This window comes from Macaca fascicularis, chromosome 8 (assembly GCF_037993035.2).
Source record: "Macaca fascicularis isolate 582-1 chromosome 8, T2T-MFA8v1.1".
In the NCBI taxonomy this organism is placed as follows: domain Eukaryota; kingdom Metazoa; phylum Chordata; class Mammalia; order Primates; family Cercopithecidae; genus Macaca; species Macaca fascicularis.
In genome coordinates, this window is record NC_088382.1 from 143,803,525 (window position 1) to 143,820,354 (window position 16,830).

The 16,830-nt window shown below is 39.4% G+C and overlaps 1 long non-coding RNA gene across 2 annotated transcripts in view; it reads left to right on the forward strand.

The window, feature by feature from the left end:
* The first annotated feature begins 7,918 nt into the window (after positions 1–7,918).
* Positions 7,919–16,830, forward strand: part of LOC123575278 (uncharacterized) — a 57,012-nt gene continuing 48,100 nt past the window's right edge. For both annotated transcript variants that reach the window (XR_012416954.1, XR_006700535.2), the window contains exons 1-2: positions 7,919–9,701; positions 15,606–15,733. This is a non-coding gene — a long non-coding RNA (uncharacterized lncRNA). The remainder of the gene's footprint in view (positions 9,702–15,605; positions 15,734–16,830) is intronic.

Here is a 16,830-nt window from a genome sequence, read left to right on the forward strand (position 1 = left end):
AAAATGTCACTCTGGCCCCACCAGTCAAGGCGGAGGCTTAAAATCCACTGTGAGTGGGGTGATCGATGGAGTTTGAGCTTGGGTTCCTAGAGTGAGGTGATCAATGGAGTTTTAGCTCAGGTGCATCTCATCATGAGACCATTGGATCCCTGAGCCCATCCTGTGGTTACTTCCCCTGTTGCAAAAGGCATCATTAAAATAAACATACTCAGCAACTGCAGACTCCCCACCGTGGCTCTGGGAGAAGCTGACTGATCCCCTTTCAAGAGAATCCTTCAGAGAGAAAATGACCACTTTTTGCAGGTAGATGTCCAACGGTCCCCCTTTTTTATTCCCTTAAAGTGTCTGATCAATGAAGTACATGTGTAAAGATCAGTAGTCAAGTAAGAGCAAAATGTCATCTTTATTCATCTATTTAACCATCAAAAATTTCATATTCAGGGAAAACATGAGATTGAGCTTGTGGATAAACACTGGACAAATAGACCTAAGTTATCACTCTCATTAACAAGAATCTGCTGAGAAAGATGATGGGGGCCGCCCTTCCTAACCCAGGTCTACGAGTCACAGAGAGAACTAGGCTCTTCCATTGTGTGCTTGCTTACCAGCAGCCAGAGGACAGGAAGGACCAGTGTTTACTCCTCCAGGAAAAGAAAGAGAAGGAGCAGGACATGCAATTGATACGCTTGTGCTTATAATGCAGCGGCCCCAGCACAAGTCAAGCATGACCCCAAAAATCCAAAAATGCTTGTAATCAGTGGGCAAATTAAAGTTACCAGGAATGTGTAGTTATATATACACATCAAAGTCAGAAGAGATGCTCCAAAAAATGTGAAAAGTGAGAGAAGACGTTTGAGGTCTTCTGGTCTAGCAAGACCCTCAACCACTAGTTCCTTCTGCTGCAGTTCCTACGGCCTCTTGTGACCACCATTAGGGATTACAGCCCCTGGAGGTCTATTATTCCTTTTGTAGATGGTTTTCACTGTCATTATCTTGAGGCTGTTCCCTGTAACTTCTTCCCTTTCACAGTTTATTTTATTTTATTTCATTTCATTTCATCTCATTTCATTTCATTATTTCGTTTCATTTCATTAGATGGGGTCTCACTCTGTCACCCAGGCTGGAGTGCAGTGGCATGATCTCGGCTCACTGCAGCCTCCACCTCCTGGGTTCAAGCAATTCTCCCACCTCAGCCTCCCAAGTAGCTGGGATTAGAGGGGCGTGCCACCACACCTGGCTAATTTTTGTATTTTTAGTAGAGATGAGGTTTCACCATGTTGGCCAGGCTGGTTTCGAACTCCTGACCTCAGGTGATCCACCTGCCTTGGCCTCCGAAAGTGCTGGGATTACAGGCATGAGTCACCACACCTGGCCCCTTTTACAGTGCCTGTTTTCATCCTAACATCTTTCTACTCAGTGTGTGGCCCAACAACCAGCAATGGCAAATTCTGCTTGTTAGAAATGCAGACCCTCAGGGAACACCCAAAACAATAGTAAGAGCGTTTCTGTTATAACAAGGTCCCCAGCATATCTGCGCCCATACTAAAGCTTGAACATTAATCTATGCCTTAATCTGCTCAGGCTGCTGTACCCAACTACCGTAGACTGAGTGCCTTCAACAACAAACATCTATTTTTCACAGTTTTGGAGCATGGAAAGCTAAGATTAAGGTGCCAGTAGGTCCAGTGTCCAGCCATGGTCATCTTCTGGGTTCATGGATGGCCGTCTCCTTCTTGTGTCCTCATGTGGCAGAAAGGGTAAAAAAAAACCTCTCAAGGGTCACTTATAGGAGTGAACCCTTACAACCTAATCACCCCCAAAGGCATCATCTCCTAATATCATCACCTCGGGGGTTAAGATCTCAACATGAATTTTGAGGGCACACGTACATTCAGCACACATGGCAATCCATTACCCCAAAGTAAAAGTCGAATGTGTCTTCACGTTACCCCTTCATTACTTAAAAAGGGCACCATGTCTATGTCAAAACACATCGGGATCAGCAAAAGAAAAACAGATCTATACTTTTTAATCCATGACAGCAAAATAATTGCTGGACTTCTGATATTACACTGTAGTCCATAAATTAGACCAACACATCTTGGTAGGCAAAAATCCATTCTGTTTTAGTTTAATGCTGCCATTTATGTGTGATAAGCTAAATTTACCCAGTAAAATTATCTCTCATGTAAAATTCAGTTAAAAAATGAGCAGAGCCACTTAAAATAAATTGGCCGAATATTGCTCAATTTTTAGCCAGCTGCGCCCAACTCCTCAGGACAGTGATAATCAAATGAAGACATTCTCTGATGTTCTTGATCAAGCAGGAAAGTATAAGGTGATCTCTTCCAAACTCTGACCTGACAACAAAGGCAAGCTATAGGAAATGTTCTGGCAGCCTGAGTCTGACAGGTCAAGAAATAAACTAAACCAATTTGAAGAATTCTACAAAATCAGAGACGGAAGAGACCATTTATTTATTTGGTTATTTCGAGACAGACTCACTCTGTTGCCCAGGCTGGTGTGCCGTGGCACGATCTTAGCTCACTGAGACCTCCGCTTCCCAGGTTCAAGTGATTCTTGTGCCTCAGCCTCCCAAGTAGCTGGGATCATAGGCATGAGCCACTGCACCCATCCCAGAAGAGACTTTAGAAATGATGTAGTTCAGCCTCCTCTAACCACATGAAAAAACTGAAAATCATAGAGACGAAGTGAAATGACAAAATGTGACTATGGCTGTATCTCAAATTAGGAAGCCTGAATGCATGTTTTTAGTTACAAGAATTTTGCTGTGAAAAAATATAAAATAAATTTGCCAATCACTTCCCTTAAGACAAAAAGTAATTGGTGTGTTCTTTAATAGCTTTCTTGAAATAAAATGTATGTACAATTCATCCATTGTAGGTATATAGTTCTATAATTTTCAGTAAATTTTACAATTGTTCAACAGTCAACGCAATCCAGCTTTAGAACACTTTCTACATTTCCAAAATTTCCCTTATGCTCCTTTATAGTTAAATACCTCCTATTCCCAGCCCTAGGCAACCACTGATCTGCTCTCTGTATAACTTTACCATTTACAGCCACTTCGTTAAATGGAAATGTGATGTGGGGTGTTCTGTGTCTGGCTTCTTTAACTTAGAATAGCATATTTAATGTTCGTCTGTGTTGAGGCATGTATCAGTAATTTGTAATGTTTTGTTGGTGAATAGTACTCCACTGTGTGCGGCATATCACATTTCATTTATCTGATAGGTAATAAAACTTTGGTTTGTTCGCAGTTTTGGTTATTATGAATACTGCTTCTGTAAACATTCAGATGTGTGTCTTTTGTAGACAGGCATCTTTATTTCTCTTGAATAGATTCCTAACAGTAGAATTTTTGGGATATATATATCTCACAGGTTCAGATTTAATTGTTTTTAATTGCCAAACTGCCTTCCAAAGTGGTTGTACCATTTTACATGCCCACCAGAAACACACTCATGTTACAGTGAGGCGTGTCCTCATCAAAACTTGGTATTATCTGTTATGGACTAAATATTTCTGTTCCCCCCAAAATTCCTATTGATGGTAGGAATACCCCTACGTGATGGTATTTGGAGACAGGGTCTTTGAGAGGTAATTACATTTAGATGAGTTCATGAGGGTGAGGACCTCATGATGAGATCTGTGTCCTTATAAAAAGAGGAAGACAGACCAGCATGTTCCCCACCCTGACTTTATTTTAGGTTGATGGGATGAGAAGTACAGATTTGATTGCCACCATGAATGAACTAAATTACTGGGAAAACCTGTTTGGAATAGTCATCTATAAGTGAGCTTTAAAAGTAATAATAATAACTACCATGTTTATTTTTAGCAATTCCCATGTACCAATCATTGTCTAAGCACTTAGCATATAGTCACTCATTTAACTTTCCAAAGTTAAACTTACCACACCATCTTATAATAAATCGCCTATGAATCTTCTTTCCATGATAGCAGGAGATAGGTTGTATTCAACTTTGGATCCCCAAAACTTATCACAGCAATTGGCACAGAATAAGTGCTCTGTGTGTGTGTGTGTGTGTATGTATGTAGGTGTGTGTGTTATTTTTAGAGACAGAGTCTCACTCTCACCCAGGCTGGAGTACAGTGGCATGATCTCGACTCATTGTAACCTCCACCTCCTGAGTTCAAGCAACTCTCCTGCCTCAACTTCTCGAGTAGCTAGGACTACAGGCGCCCATCACCTCGCCTGGCTAAGTTTTGTAGTTTTTGTGGAGATAGGTTTTCACTGTGTTGGCCAGGCTGGTCTCAAACTTGTGACCTCAAGTGATCTGCCCCCTTTGGCCTCCCAAAGTGCTGAGATTACAGGCGTGAGCCACTGTCTGGCCCTCAGCATATATATTTTAAGTGAATAAAAGAAGGAATAGGAAAGAGACATCCCATTTGCCCCACATAAGTTAATGTTTTATTGTACAGCGATTTTGGCATATTTGGTATCAATTAAGAACGTGAGCTTTGAAGTCACAGACTCTGGAGCTGCATCTCCAGACCCCACGTCTTTGATAAGGACTATAGTTATATGATAGTTATATTATTATATTGGTTAATGTCCAGTTAAAGAGAAACACTCTTGTTATTTCAAGAAGACTGGGGCTTAATGCCAGCAATTGTTTACAATGGTGTTAGAAGAGCTGAAGGTGCAGAAGAGAAGAGACTTACTCTTAAGTGAAGAACCTTCTGCTGCCCCTTGGCTGGAGCTCATGATCACTACCAGTGCCAGGTCCCTGCTGCTGTTGTTACTACATTGCATCACCACCACAGGCAGGAACCCCAAAGCCCCTTCTCACCCAGAAACTCAAAGATCATGATCACATGCTGGAGCCCACAGTAGCCTGCCTCAAATTCCCTGCCCCTGCTCCCGCCTCTGTAGGAAATGCAAAAGTGGACAAAAATAGCTCCTTTCTTCCTCTTACCTTTCTATCTCCTTTAGTACCTCCCACTGGCAAAACCTTTAAAGGAGGTTTGCTGGCAGTGGAGTCTGTTAAATGCCATTTTTTCAGTTCCCAGCCCCAGAAGTACAGAGCAGTCCTGTCCCCTTGGGAACTGGCTAACATGTAGATTTTGAATCTGCCATTGTGGTGAGGGGCCCTGGGAGCAAACTCCCAGGTGATGCTAATGCTGATAGTCTGCAGACCATACTTCCAGTTGTAGGGGGGTCCTCAACAGACTCTGAAGAGGATCTATGGGTGAGAATCAGGGACAATCAGCCCACAGTCATCTGGGATGCACGTTCTCTCTCTGAGCTTCAGCTTCCTCATGAATAAAGTTAAGACAACAACGTCTGTTTTCTCTCAGATGCTGGTAAATCTCAAAGTGCCTCATAATTCCCTGGATAACTACTGAAATAGAAATTCCATGTTTCTATCCCAGAGATTCTGACCCAATAGGCCTGGACTGGGATTCATTTTCATAAAGCTCTTCAGTTGATCTCATGGGCATATAGGTTTGGGGAGTCTTATCTACCTCATAGGATTAGGGTTGATGCAGGAGTTTTCTCAGTCACTTTGCCAGCTGGGGACCTCCTGCTGGCAACGCCCTCGCCTGGCTCTTGCTTGGGCACACTACCTGTCACAGGAGGTGGCCTGCCCACTCGGCCCACCCAGGCCATGCCTGGCTTGTGCATGGGCTCAGCCCACCTGTGTTATAGCTCATACTCACTCAGCAGTTCCCAAGTCCTTGTCCTGCATCCAAGAAAAATAAGGATACACTGACAATTGAAGGATAAGGAGGGTGGAGAAGATTTTATTGAAGGACGGAATGGCTCTCAGCAGAGAGGGGACATGGAGGTGGTACCCCACCCAAAGTCCAGTGGTTTCTCTCCCAGTGTGGCTGACTCCCAGCCTTTTATGGGCCCAGAGTAGGTGTGTGCATGCTGATTGGTTTGTGAGTGTGCAAAAAAGTTAAAGGCAGCATTCCAAGGTGGGCATGACAGTATAAAATGCCAATTAGGGAAGGGTAGGTATATGTAAAACAGGTGAAGGGTAGGGATCATTCAGAGGAAAGCACACCGAAAGGGAAGACAGGTTCTCTGAGACTTACAGTTAGACTTTAAATTCTCTTTGTCTTGAAGGTGGAGTTTCCCCAGGGACCCAGCCCTGTCTGCGTAGGCATTTGTCTGCCTCCTGCCACTCTCAGGGTGTGTATTAAACCAGACATCCTGGAAATGTCCTAGGCTAGTCCCTGGCACATTTACCCCCACTGCGTCTAGCCCAAGGTGGCACCAGTAAGAATGACGTTGAGATTGATTCGTTGGCAACATACAGATTTTCACTTTGGCTGATTATCAAAAAAGAAGAAATAAATAACATTTGAAATGGAATCTATAAGTCACAGTCAACATGTGGAGTGTGAAATCCTGTGAAAAATACCAAGATCACATTATGAGGCATGGTGTAAATGGCTTCCTAGGCAGACGGTCAAAAGCTTTCCTTCCTAGAAGAATATTTTGAGTTGAGAAATGGAATATCTGCTCTGAGCCTTGTATTGTGTTGGCAACAGAAGAATTTCTGGTCAATTTTGTCTGTGCATGTTCTGGGTCTGACCCTTTCATATTCTTCTGTAGACCTGATTTCATATTCCTCTACAGACCTGATTTATCAAAGAGGCTAGTCTGTCTGGATGTCTTTATACAACTTTATAAGATGATTTTTGTATTTTTGGTTTTTTTTTTTTTCCTCTGCTGACTAGTGTTTTGCTTAGGAAGAACATTTTTTAAGACTCCAGACAATCAAAACTGTACAGGCTGGGTCCATCTCAAAACAGAGATTTCATGTCATATGATTTTAAAAAAATCTTTAGAGTTTCTCTGAGATGAATGATGTAAAAATGTACCTAGGAAATAGAGTGTTTCATTAAGACATTAAGGAATCATGAGCTAGCAATAACAGCATCTCATACAAAATACTATACAATATATTTAAAAGGGGGAAAAAGGAAACCATGTGATGAAATGATGATTGGCCTTGGGCAAACTTGTGCAGTAGAGAAAACTTCTCTGTGGCAGATGTCTGATCTTATACCTCATAATCCTCGTGAAGCCTTTTCCCATCATTTACAAGGCCTAGTAGCTGCTAATATCTGAAACAGATGAAGAAATATTGAAGGTACCCACACTGATGCACTGAAATCTAACAGAGGGACTTGCATACCGGCACCACCATTCACTAACCGGGAGACTGAGACAAGCGATACATGATCTTACACCTCAGTTTTCCTATGTGCAAAACGGGACCAAAATATCAAATATATGGAACACCTCAGAAAAGTTTGCTAATTCTTAGACCTCTTTATTGACCTTTTATCTTTGCTCTGCCAATAGAGGTCTTCCAACAAATAACTTCTCCTCTCAGCTGCAATTTTCTCATCTGTTCAATGAGCGTGATAATCCAGGCCTTAGCTTTACCCTCGGATTGTTGGGAAGGTCAAGGGGTATATGGGCACACTTTGAAAGGGGTTGGCCATGGACATGGGAGGGGACTGTTTCATTGTTTTCCATGGCCATCATGGGAAGCAAGAGATCACAGCAACTCTTCGCCACAGTGTGTGTTAGAGACCCAATGTTCAGCATTCCCGGGAGCCTGTTCATCCGAGAACAGGAGACAGTGAAGCGCTACCTAAAAGAAAATTCATCAGCAATGCGGTACATAATCATTGGCAGAATAAATATTTCTAGGTGGAGGCATTTCCCAACATCTTCCAAATAGAACAGTACTATTCATACCATTGAAGCCTTATCTGATTAAGGCCATTCCTAACACATATATTAACTGGTTTCAAAAGACTTCGCATTTAAAATTTCAAGAAAAATTCAAGGAAGCTGTATATTTGATTATTCTCAGGTAAAATCTGAGAATGTGATTTATTTGGTAACAGAAATAGGGATTGAATAAGCAGACAATTTCTTTTGAGATCGCTGTATAATAAAATTATTCCAAAATTGTGTTTTACATAACACCTGTTTGTTGTTGTTGTTATGTAAACAGGCATTTCTTCATGAAAGGATTCTGTAGTAAAATTCATTCAGGAAACACCAGTTAAAACCCAGTCAAATTTCTGCGAGACTTTGATAGTCTCTTACAGCATGCTTCATAAGACTATAAGAGGAGCTAGGTTTAGTTGGCAGCCTTCACACTTGTTTACCCATTGACCCTTTTCTCCACAGTGTTTCACTAGAAAACTGTGTTCCATTGTTCGAAAGTGTGACTTTTCAACCAACAGCATCAGCTTTACCTGACCCTTGCAAGAAGTACAGACTCCCAGGACCCATCCCAGACTTCCTGAAGCAGAATTTAACAAAAAGCCCAGGCGATTTGAGTATATATTAAAATTTGAGAAGCACTGTTTCACACTATTGCAAACCTCAATTACAAATTATGGAGCAGGAATGACCACAGGGGCTTTTCTGAAAATTCCTTTCAAGTATACAGATTGAATAATCTCTCAAAATGCTAGAGATAGAAATCATCTTGGAAATCATCTACTTCAAAGGTTTGCAAGCTGTCTCTGAGTAACATTAAAAGACTCGTATGTAGAAACCCAATATAAAATGGAGAAAATAAGCAGAGCTGCTCTGGTGGAAGCCAGGGGCGACTCCTTCTCTCTTTACTCCAACCATCCAACCACCTCACCTGGTGGTCTTCATTTGCATCACTAGGATACCACCAGTGAGACCTGTTCACTCAGGTACATAATGAACAGTGTTCCCAAGAAGGCAAATGACTTGCTGACTTCCACACAGCCTTTTAGAAGCAAAGCTAGGGCTACCATTCAGCTCTCTTAAATCTAGCTTTCTTCTTTAAAAATGTTACAATAATAATCTCAGTGAGAACTGTACCTCTTGGCTTCCCTTCAACCTGTGCCTCTGGTTACATACTCTTTGCCCATTAGTGATGGAAAGCTGGAGTTTGCTGGACCCCTAAATAGCCAATGTCCATTCTTGGGCTAGAACTCTGCCAACGTTTTTCACTTCATCCAGAGCTTAATCACTCCAGTGATGACTAATTCCCCACATGCTGTGCCATCTCACAATGAAAACTCAGATTGTTTTCTTCTCATACTTCTCAGGGGGTACTACAATCATTGAGATAGGACTAGAAGATACAACATTGCAGAAAAGCATTCTGTGTGTATAGGGAGGTTGCATAAATTATGAGGTAAAGGTGCTTTGGTATACAAAACAAAGAATACATCACGATTGCTAAAACATAAAGTCTTATGTGTTAATACATCTTATGAGGAATCCTGAAAGGTAATGAGTTTGAACAGCTGGGACTAAATGGCAAAGAGCTTTGAATTCTATGACAAGAAGATTGGATTCTATCCTACTGTTTCCAAAAGTGTGTTCTGCAGAACACGAGTTCCTCTACATGCACTGGAATAGAAAGGTTTCTGTAGTTGAATATGTTTGGAACCTGCTTTGCATCCCTCTTCTTAGAGACGCAAATCACACATTTGCATGTTTTTTTTTAGAGAGCTTCAAGAAGTACTTCAGTTTCAGATTTTAAAAACCTCTCATTTATTAATTTCATATACTATTTTTTGGTAACTTCTGTTGACATCTTAGGGAATTTAATTTGGGAAATAGTACTCTAGGCAAAGGAAAACTCATTGCTTCTCAGCACCCTCTGCAAGTCTTGCAGCTCCTCATCCAGGTAGGTGTACACTGTATGCTCTGCCCTCCTTCTAACTTCCAGTGAGTCTCAGCCATGTTTGTTCTTTTTTTTTTTTCTTTTTCCTATAAGACAGACCTATAATATATGAAAATCTTAAAACTGGAATAGACTTATTTTTTCAAATAGTGTTGTTCAGTTCTAAAACTTCTATTTCATTCTCTTTTTTAAGTTTCCATTTCTCTGATGAGACTTTTCATCTTTTTATTGACTACAAGTTTATTTTCCTTGTTTCTTTGAATATAATTACAATAACTGCTTTAAAATATTTGATAACTCCCATTAATCATTTCAAGATTGATGTTGATTGTCTTTTGAGAATTAATGACATTCCTGGATCTTCATCTGTTAAGTAATTTTCGTTGTCATGTCTTGGACATGTTAATGTTAGATTTGGAGGTTCTAGATGTTACATTCTTCTGAAATATAATTTTATCTGTCGGTTTGTTTTGTTTTTATCAGGCATTTAATTTGATTAGACTCAAATTGCAAACTCTAGCTTTTAAGTAAAAGCTTAAATTTCCTCCTTAGCTAGAATCTGTCTCACACTTGTGTAGTTCATGAATCACTTGAGATTTGGACAGAGCTTATACTTTAAATTTTTGTTCCCTCCTTCCAGTCAAGGCCCCTTATTTTCCAATCACTGTGGTTGCCCCACTCTCTGTCCTTTGCTTCTGTGAGCCAGAAAGATGGTAAATTTCTTTTGTTGGCGGTGGTGGTGGTTTTTTTTTTTTTGGTTGGTAGGTAGTTTTGGTTGGTAATTTTTGTTTGTTTGTTTTTTGTTGTGTTTTGTTGATTTGTTGTAGCCATCCAACATGGCACTGACTTTAACCTGCTTTTAAGCTAAAAGTGGAAAAATTAATTAAAATTTAAAAAGTCACTTATTCCATGTCATACAGTCTTCCATCCAGAGTCTGCCTGGTTTTGTTTATTTCTAGTAACTTTAGGCCATGTTTTGTTTTTCCCTCACCATTTATTACATTACCTGTTGGAGGATCGTGTCTGGGAGGAACTACTTAGACATACTTCATGCAAAACTCCTCTGTTTGTTTTTTTTTTTTCCTCCTGTAAATGACTAAAGCAAATTCCAATCTGGTATTTTTATCAAATAATTAATTAACAATTTACTGAAACACCATTTTATATGCAGTACAATGGTATAAGGGAAAGGCGATAGAATAAGTTGAAAATATGATAGAAACATTAGTGTTTCAATTTGCTTCTTTAAGAGTTGTGTGGCCTTAATGTTTTATCTCAGACTGCCAAAAACCATTGTGGAAAGAATTGTATTTTCCTGAAAGACAGTTAAATGGAATCTATTTCCAACTCTGCCACTAACTTCCCGTATAATCTGGGGGATGTTATCTGACTTGACTGGGACTCAGTTTTCTCATCTGATATTAGAGTCAGATGTACTAGACAATCTCTAATTACCTACCAGGTCTAATGTTCTCTCATTTTACTGAAGATAAAATAGCAAATTCTTGAACCCCCTGACAATGCCTGAAAAGTTGTAATTAGGACTTTTTTTATTTCTTGATTTTTCAGATTCAGGGTTATTATGTACAACATCCTACTGTGAAAACACTAAGAAGAGGTCTTTTCTTCCTCTGAGGTTAATATATAGGACATTGGTTCTTCTTCTAATTGGATAGGTCACCTGGAAGACCTCTTACACTTTCACAGAGTGTGCCCAGTGGATAACATGGCAGACCAGAGCACTGCACAGAGTTGTAAGGCCAAATTCAGATTGTAAACCTAAGCTCGTTTATGAAGCAACTGCAGCTCAGGAATTAAATACAACTTAATTTAGTTCTTCACAGAAGATGAGTTTTGCAGTCAGAAATACCAGGGGTTATATCCCATTTTCACCATTTAATAACAGTGTGTCTTGAGCAAATCACTGTATCCTTCTGAGCATCAGTTTTCTCAGGTTAAAACTAAACTAACAATCCCTAGTCTACATATTAACATATTCCAAATTATCTAGTACAATATCTAATTGCATTTGATCAATATGCATTTGTACCACTCCCATGCTAAGCTAGGCTCTGTGCAGTGAAGCAAAAGAAGGAACAAAGGAGAGGCCTGACCCACAAAAAAAAATTGCATAGTTGGAGACAGAAATACCACATAATTAGGTAAAATCTAAGATGGGTCTTGGACAAGCAGCACTTATTTGTGTAGATTTTAGACATTTTCATTCATAACAGCTTACAAGAATGCACCTGCAAACCTTAAGAATCCAGATACACTATCTCTTAACTACTTTTAGCCACATTTAAAATTGCATTTATATTTTATAAGCCTCCTTCATATATATTATTGTGTTCAAACCTCAGAACACCCATGATGAAACAAAATACTGTCTCTTTCATTTTATATTTGAGGAAACTGAAATTTAAAAGTCAAGAGACTTGCCCAACATCTCATATCTAGAAAGCAACAGAACTATACTTAGATTGCAAGTTTAACTGACTTTAAGCCCATTTCCTTCTCCCCATTTCATAGTTGCAGCAAATTCAAACCATTGAATAATTTTGATCAGGTCCAATTATACCATGCATGGGGAAAGAGAGCTTCTCATTTTGAAGTCACATAAAATAAAACATTTGACATTTCCTAGACAGTTTCCCAAACAGCCACTTGCTTTTTCTTACCTACCATTCTTTTTTATTTTATTTTAGATGTAAGTGCTCCCCACAACTCTGGTATGAATGTTTTTTCGTGGCACTGGGTGAGTCAGTTAATCTGATTTCCACAGAATTTCTCATTTCTGGACCCACCTTCCCATCTTCTGACTATTCTCTGTGTTCTGGTTCTCATTGCTTTCATCCTAGACTTTCCTCTCTCCACTGTACCAATCAAACTGCAACTAAAGGGAGCCTCTTAATGATCAAGTAAGGTCACTTTCTTCACTGGTTCCTCAAGGCATTGTGAATCCAAGCCCTTTATCTCCAAGACATTCAAGCCGTTTGTGACTTAGTTTCTTCCTAACTCTCTAGTTCTATCTCTCATTTTTGTCCACACTCACTCTCTGTTCTGGCCACCCAAAGCCTCAGTATCTCCCAAAGCTAATCACATGGTTTCAGAATTACACACCTGAAAAAGGTTCATCTTATTCCTCTTTCCTGTAATTTCTTCCTTATGGTAAATAACTTTGAAGCCACAGTTCACCTGTTCTTGATTTGGCAAAGATCCCTTGTGCCTCAGATCTTTTGCATCCCATGCTCCTCTACGATGGACAGTGGCAGTAGCATCAGTCTTACCAAGCAGAGGTCATGTGCACTTTCACTTGTGATTAACATGGAAGATTGTCTTCCAAAGAGGCTTACAAATTTACATTTCCAACAAAGTGCCTATATCTCTACATTGTCACTCACACTTTTAATTTTATCCATCCTTTTAAAAATTTCATCAATATGATGGGTCAAAAATGATAGCCATTTTAAAAATTTGCATGTCTCTAATTACTAGTGAGATTATCTTTCCATTTATCTGATCATTTATAGTTTCTCTTCCAGAAATTACTTGTCCATATAGCTTTAATTGAGATATTGTTTTGCCTTATTGATACAGAAGTGTACCTTACATATTATGGATTTTAATAATCTCTATCTCTATGTCTATGGCTGTCAAGATACGTCACATGCATTTGCCTGTCATTTGAGTTTTAACTCATTTATGGGGCTTTTTGTGATCCAGAAATCTTCAATAATAATGTAATAGATCATTATTTTCCTTTATGACTTTATACATTATGAGTTATTTAGAAAGTCTGATGTACTCCAAATTTCTCCTATGTTACTTTTAATATCAACTGCAATTCAATATGAACTGTATTATTGTGTATAACGTAAAGAATTTTTTTGTCCAATATATAGTTGTCCCAACACCAATAATTATCCATCTGTTCTTCACTAATTTTATATGCCAACTTTGAAATATTAAGATTCCATAGAATCATAGGTCTGCTTTTAGCTCTGTGCTGTTAAAATGACCTATTAATTTAACAAAAAATACATTTTTCATCCAAATAGAATTTAATTTAGGTGACATAATCAATTGAAATATCTTGATCAAGTAAGGATTTATTAATATCACATAACACAAAATTCAAGGGTGGTCAGCCTAAGCCACAAACAAGCTGGGGTTGCTGTCCTTGGCAATAGTGGCTCCCAGAACACTCATAATATCCCCAACAGATATCTGCTTACACCTCATTGGTCCACAATGAATTAGGTAGCCTGTTCCTTCCACTTGCAGGACACATTGGGGAACTGACACATTTAGCTCTCCAGCCTCCATAGTCAAGGAGAACAAATGAGAAGGTGGTGAATCTAGATATTAAGAGACTAACCTACATGCTAGCCCATTGTTCAAATACAGTGCTAGAGTAAGTTTTTCAACTAGTACAGCTAGTCAGTTTCACTATTCTTCTTTTTCAAACACTTCTCAGTTGCTCCTGTTTTTATTTTCCAGATTCATTTTTAAATCAGTGTAATGAACATGGACATGTTCTACTCAGAACTCCTGCAAAAGAATTTGATGTAAAGTCAGAGTTTCTGACAGCCCTAACTGCTGCCCCCTGAACTCTGGGGCCATGTATCCCCCAGGATGCCCCCAGCCAATGACTGAACATGGTGGAGGACTAGGACCAGGATTCCTACTCAATATGAAGCAGCCTCTGCTTCATAAATCCCCATTAGTCTTAGAGTCACAAATCCACTGTGAGATCCACTTTGAGATTCAAACTTTCTTCTTCTCGATCTCATTCACAGATACCAGATCTGCCTCATAATAATCTCCCTATTATTGTTTTCCCTTATCCTTTATTCATTATAGGGTTTTCCCTCAATATATTTCTTGAATATCTAATTCCATATTGGTTTATGCTTCTTGGAGTATTAGAACTGACAGAAATATCACTGGAAGTAGTCTCAGAAAACAGGGGTAGGATGAGACTTGAGAACTGGATCATTCACCACTTGACTAGCAAGGAAGATAATATCCTACATGAAATGCAGGGTACAGATTGTTCTTGACATAAAGTGGATTCCAAATTGTTGAGGATTTCATCAGTGGTTACCTGAAAAAAAAAAAGTCATGATGGAGGATAGTACTTTTGCTTGTGTGATAATTCAAACATTTGGAAGATATGAGAGAGACAAGGCCTTCAAAAATAGTGGATTTGTAAGTAATTATTAAGTTATACTGAAGTCCTGTAGAGAATTAATGTGATATTAACAACAGCTAACGAAGAGTTAAAGGTTAATTATCAGAGCCAAACTGTCCTTTGGTAGCTCACAAAGAGACACTTACATATGCTGAAATTGAAGAGGACTCACAACTGAGAAGCAGACTCAAAACCTGTTAGAGTCACAGAGGTCCAGAGGCTCTCAGGAGCTAGAAAGAGAAAGCTCTGTTAAACTGAAGTCAGGGCTCTGGTAAGAAAAATCTGGAACCCTAAAATTGGGATGGGAACATCTGGGTCGGTATCCCTGAGAATTCTGGCTTTATAGACATCCCTGACCTCAAACGAGTAGAGGTTGCAAAAACGATCCACCCACCCTATTAAGAGCTAGCACATCACCATTAAAGGAGACTGTTACAGAGATTAGATTTCTCTCTAGGCAGTAGAAACCCTTATCAGGAGTTGTCTTCTCCTTCCTGCTGGCTTCCAGGTTATTAATAATGGTTCTCAGCATAATTCAACTAGGGGATATGCTGGACCTCATAATGGGGGAGAAAAAAGAGATTACACAGTAATCATGCTCACTTTTGAAGGAGAGTTTTGCCAGATATTGAATTCTTGGTTGATAGCCTTTTTTGTTTTTTCCTTCAGTATTTTGAATATATCAACCCATTTCTTTCTGGCCTCCACAGTTTCTGATGAGAAATCTGCTGATAATCTTATTGGGATCCATTGTATGTGATGAGTCACTTCTTTCTTGCTGCTTTGAAGAATCTCTTTGTCTTTGGCTTTCAACATTCTGATTTTAATGTGTGTTAAGGTAGGCCTCTTTGAGTTTTTCTTGTAATTCGTTTCTTGGATGTTTACGTTCATATCTTTTATCAAATTTGAAATGTTTTCAGTCATTATTTCTTCAAATAATCTCTCTGGCCCTTTCTCTCTTCTCCTTAAAATCCCACAAAGCATATGTCATTTTGCTTGATGATGCCCCACTTATTCTCAGTTCATTTAAAACATTTTTTCTTTCTGTTTCTCAGACTCAATAATTTCTGTTGTCCTGTCTTTGAGTTCACCGATTCCTTCTTCTGACTGCTCAAATATGCTTTTAAGTCCCTCTTATTTTAGTTATTGTATGTCTTCGCTTCAGAATTTTTTGATTTTTTTGTCTTATCTATATCTTTATTGATACTGCCGCTTTGCCAATACATTGTTTACTTGATTTTGTCTATGTCTTCTTTTTTTTTTTTTGAGACGGGGTCTCGCTCTGTCACCCAGGCTGGAGTGCAGTGGCCGGATCTCAGCTCACTGCAAGCTCCGCCTCCCGGGTTCACGCCATTCTCCTGCCTCAGCCTCTGGAGGAGCTGGGACTACAGGCGCCCGCCACCTCGCCCGGCTAGTTTTTTGTATTTTTTAGTAGAGACGGGGTTTCACCGGGTTAGCCAGGATGGTCTCGATCTCCTGACCTTGTGATCCACCCGTCTCGGCCTCCCAAAGTGCTGGGATTACAGGCTTGAGCCACCGCGCCTGGCCTTCTTTTAATTTTTCAAGCACTTTTATGACAGTTGTTTTAAAGTCTTTGCCTGGTAATTCTACCATCTTGTTCTCAGGAACTATTTCTGTTAATTTATTAATTTCCCTCTGAATGGACCATGCTTTCCCATTTCTCTGTATGATCTGTGATTTTTTGTTGAAAACTATACATATGTGGTGTATATATATGGTGTATATATATGGTATATACATATATATGGTGTGTGTATACATATATATATATATGATAAATGTAGTAACTGGAGATTCGATTCTTTTCCTTCTCTAGAGTTGTCTGTTTTTGTTGTCATTGTTGTTTTGATTGTTGTAAGATGGGTCTGTGCCAGAGACAGCCTAATGTATAAAGTCTTCTTATTTTCAGAGCCT